Below are 5,043 nucleotides of genomic sequence, written 5' to 3'. Positions count from 1 at the left end.
CAGGACGTCCACTTTGATGAGTTCCTCTTCAGGTGAAAATAGAACAAAGAACTTTCAAGGTCTCAAGCCCACAACAACACGGCCGTCTAGTAAACATTCTTCCACCTCGTCCACAACCCGTTCACGACCTCAACGACCTACTTCCACAACCTCCACCAACTCCTCAACCTCCACCAGCTCCTCCTCCACCAACTCCTCCTCCTCCTCCTCCTCCTCTCCCTCCACCAACTCCTCCTCCTCCTCCTCCTCCTCCTCTTCCTCCTCCTCCTCTACAAATGTCACAGTGACCACCTCAATATCTACAACCACCCCCTCACTTAACAACACCTCTTCGTTAAATAATACAAGGACAAGCCCGTCCACGATGGTTGTAAGTACAACAGAAAATAAAGACACTTTAGTTTCTTCAAACATGACCTTTTCGTCTATAACCTCCACATCTCCATCGCCTACATTAAACACTCTACAGACAAATGTAGTCGATCAAACTTCCCTAAACTCCACTAACCCATCACCTTCTTCAATTCATACTCCAAGTGTCACTCTAAGTACTACCCAAGAAGCAACTACTTTGAGTCCTTCTTCAAGCATTAACCATTTCATTTCTACTTCAAGTACGACTGAAAGTAATACTTCTGGGGTCTCACAAGCAACTCAAATTTCCACCACTGTCCTAGTTACTACATCTATATCTCCTAACACAATTTCTCTCTCAAATACAACCCCAGAAGCATCTGGTTTGAACGTCCCTTCAACCACAACATGTACGTCTACAACGGTTGTAACTACAACAGAAAAGACAAACATTATGACTTCTTCAGACATCACTACTTCACCGACACTCTCCACAACAGACACAAAACCTGCATCAGACACTTCACAGACAACAACAGATTCAAACAGAAATACTTCCCTAGTTCCCACCGACCCATCACCGTCTTCCAACTCTACCTTAAGTACATCTTTAAACATTACCCAAGTAACACCAGCCTTGAGTACTTCTTCAACCAATGCAGACGTTATCTCCAGCTCAAATACAACTGGAAACAGTAATTATAATGCTTCACAAACGAATCCATCAACAGTTACACCTACGTGAATCTCCTGACACTATTTCCATAACGACATAATCAGTAAAATCTCACTACCTACGTCCACTTCTCTTTCTGTTGAGTTTCTTTCGTCACTAACTGCAACCACGTCCTTCGTCAGCCCCCAATACATCTAGTTAGGTTACTACCCTTCCTATTTTCTAACCTGTTCTTACTAACCTTTGTTAGTTATCACTCATCTATTTCTACTTATTTGCAAAGTCCACTAGGAAGAGGAAAAATACACAGTCCGAGCGCTTTCGTGATATATTCACATTATCAAGGAATATAGAAAAGTGAGTACTCACTTTTCTGTATTCCTTGATAATGTGAATATATCACGAAAATACTCACTTTTCTGTATTCCTTGATAATGTGAATATATCACGAAAGTACTTACTTTTTTGTATTCCTTGATAATGTGAATATATCACGAAAGCGCTCGGACTCCGTGTGTTTTTCCTCTTTCTAGGGGACTTTGCATATTTGTGATTCACGTGTGCCTAGTGAAATTTGTGCTATTTCTACCTATGTGTCTCCATTGTTCTGATTTGTTACTCCTTATGGATACATTTGTATATATTCCCTCCTTAATAGATTTTACTTTGTGAGAATCAGGTCAAGAAGGTGGAAGAAATTGCTTGGAAATCACAATATTAATCCGACTTAGTTCGGAGATATGAAGCTATATTTATCCCCAAGACGAACATAAAAAAAGGATGGATGAAATCAAATGTGAATTTAATGATCGCCAAATGACAGACAGGAAATACATTGGGAAAGTTTCAAGGGTCCGATGTATGCAAGAAGTGTAAACATGTGTATAAGAAAATGTACAAATATTTTATCATAAGAAAAATGTAATTTCTTTTTTTAAATAAACGTATTAGTATAATTGAAAATGTGATTTGAAAGAAGGATTACAACCCATTAGAGCCATTTTTTCGTCCCTGATTTAATCGTGAATCATGTGAATAGTTTCATGGGAATAGTTTCATGGTACAAAAAAAGAACACAAATTCTAGACCTGTTTTAATAAAAGAGAAAAGAAAGTGATGTGAATAGATCATGAGTATATACATTCATGTTTACTGAATGACGTTATTCTCCAAGATTCATACAAATATACATTTTTGTTGCGTTTTCAGTTTGTGTGAGATAGTTTGAAACAAACACAGGGATAAAACTGGAATGGACTTTTATATAGTTTTATTCAAAAGATTAAGTTTTACATTTTCACATACTTATTCAGATGTTTTGTTAATCTTCAGACGAAAAGAAAGACAGACAAATGGTGCTCAAGCTGAACATCGCGTCAAATCGAACTTAATACCTGAAACATTTTGTCCCCCAAAAACAAGTACATATATTCATATATTGTACAAGAAATGAAAATAAAAACCCTCGCAATCCTTTCGAATGCATAAATATGCAAATACAACTCATTCAAAGAATTCGAATTTGGATCAAACAGCCGAAAAAATATATGTAAGGAAGTGATGAATGCCGAGAACTTGACCAATTGCGTTTCGGCTTTGTTACGCGGGCAACTAAAACATTGTAACAAGTACCTAAATATTAACATCTACGTCGCAAATTCACACTTTCATAAGGAAAGAAAATGCAGTTGTATTTCCTTAAAGCTAAATACACTAAAAGGATTTCACCTCTTATCTAATACATGGTAACGAGTCAGTGAAAACAGCATCTTGAACATTAAACATGAACACACCAAATCAACGTTATAGTTATATTATTAATGATAATGATACATAAATACATTACAATCAAGTCTTATGTTACAGTATGGTGTAGTATGTATATCTAATACGCAATTCAAAGGGATTTGCAGGGAACCTTCTCGAAGATCATCTGCTCCTTAGGACTGACGAAGAACTCCACTAGCTTCCCTTCCAACAGCCCACGTGAGTGTCTCTCCCAGTGTAGCGTTCGTTAACGGCCACAACATACGTTGGCCACTTACGAATCACATACAATATGAAGAGACCGATAGAGTGGCTCAGTATTTATGAATCTTTTTAGTAACTGTGGTATCGAAAGCATGAGAAAGAGAATATTTGAAGAGTGGTTGATGTCTGAAAGGAAGACCTGGGAATCAAGGAGATCCCGTGAAGTATCTACCCCAGTCTTAGTTTAGCAGAAGATTTCGGACGTAATCCTATCGACAAAATCCTTGATCTATGTACTTAATATCATATGTATTCATTGGCATTATGCTCCTTAACGAAAGGCTAGATCATGAGCTCATCCATTGCGATAAAATTAACATTACTTTCACGGATAAGGATATATTCAGTAAATTTTCTAATTCATTTAACAACTCCACACGCTTTCCACCAAACCTCTCCTTTTGGGGTTATCAACGCCCTGTTATCTTCAACGTGAGGTAATTCATAAATCGAAACGAGCAGATTCATGAGGTAAATCGCTAGTTCATCGTAATCAAACGGATCTACAGACAACATACAGTCACTGGAGGACAGAAAACATAAACCTCCTCTTAACGTCCTGGTTGTTGCCTTTCGTGTTCTTCACTGCAAATCAAGACATACTACAGTGAATTTAGATAATACTCTTATTGCTTCCATACTCACCTCGTATTCATTGCTTCTTAATTGTCTAATAAGATTAATTACAATATGACTTGACACAATGGAAGACTTACACGCCATATCCGGCACTACAACTCAGGATCGAAGACGACTATACCAAAAAAGAGTAGCAATAATTACAGTCGACCCTAATCTAAGTTGGTTAATCGATTGAGAACTCATAAAAATCTCTATTTCTAAAACTCAGAATCAATTGTAACTTTCTGCTACGACTAAAAAAAGACCTTTGGAATACCTATGAGGAATCTTAAAGCCTGGTTCTTGTAACGACTCTTAAACAACTGGAAGACATTCTGGAAGCCCGTTAAGTTGGGGTCAAATGTGGAAGTTCTAGGCTTCCGGATGGGGCCGGGGTTCCCTGTGTGGGTAAGGGTCAGGGATTGGCTAGGGCAGTTATGAAGTCAGGGACATTCTCAACAATGATGGACTGGGGAATCCTTGTGTGGCTAAGTTGCTGGGAGGCAGTGAGTATGCTTGGCCAGTGCACCAAAGTATGTATATATACATATACATATATATATATATCTATATATATATATATATATATATATATATATATATACATAAATACATATATATATATATATATATATATATATATATATATATATATATATATATAATGCGCTTTTTTCCTTTAGCAACTGTGCTTAGGTTGGCGATCAGTCCATAGTAAATCTCATATCAGATATGTGACCTTTTATTCATCCAAATTTGATCCAAAAGGTTTTTTTTGTTGATCTGATATTTGCCATGAAAAAATTTAACCCCATCCGGCTTTTGTTTCAGCTTGATAATGTACAGTGTACAACTCACTAAACTCATGTGATATGCATTAAATTAGCTTTCATTTTCGCATTCAGAGACTTACAGAAGGGACAAAAAGCCTGGAGGACCAGTGGTGGCTTGATGAGACTGAGTCCTCATATTCATCGATACTTTCACGGGTTTGATATTACAAACGCTGTGTCTCTCTTTATTCCTGTGACAAGAAAAAGGTGAGGAGCCTACGGCAGGAGGCGCTGAGTAGCAGCGGCCGAAGCCGTCACCTTTGGCCCTATTATGTGCTTTGGGGACTGTTGGGGCAGGTGAAAGACAGTCTCTGCTGGGAATTGGTGAGGAGTGCGGGATTCGAACTCACAGTTGAGCGAGTAAGAGAAGAGCACGCTACCGATTACGCCACCAGCGCATAAGAACCCTCCCCCCAAAAAAAGAAGTGTTTTTTATTCACCTGATTTTTGGTGCGTGGTGTTGAGAACAAATCAATATGGCGTGTTAGGCCACAAATCTTTCTTGCCTACCACAAAGCTCCTCAGTTC

At 38.1% G+C, this 5,043-nt stretch overlaps 1 protein-coding gene across 3 annotated transcripts in view; it reads right to left on the bottom strand.

Annotated features, from left to right (window-relative positions):
- Positions 1-2,285: 2,285 nt before the first annotated feature.
- The window catches only part of Gat (sodium- and chloride-dependent GABA transporter), a 66,333-nt gene continuing 63,575 nt past the window's right edge, over positions 2,286-5,043 (bottom strand). For all 3 annotated transcript variants that reach the window (XM_076172223.1, XM_076172225.1, XM_076172226.1), the window contains exon 14: positions 2,286-5,043. This exon is cut by the window's right edge and continues 987 nt beyond it. The gene's annotated coding sequence lies outside the window, so the exon portion shown is untranslated.

Source organism: Oratosquilla oratoria, chromosome 32, assembly GCF_046742065.1.
Source record: "Oratosquilla oratoria isolate Oo_2021 chromosome 32, ASM4674206v1, whole genome shotgun sequence".
Lineage (NCBI taxonomy): Eukaryota > Metazoa > Arthropoda > Malacostraca > Stomatopoda > Squillidae > Oratosquilla > Oratosquilla oratoria.
Note: the sequence above shows the minus strand (reverse complement) of the source record. Positions and strands in the feature narration are given on the sequence as shown.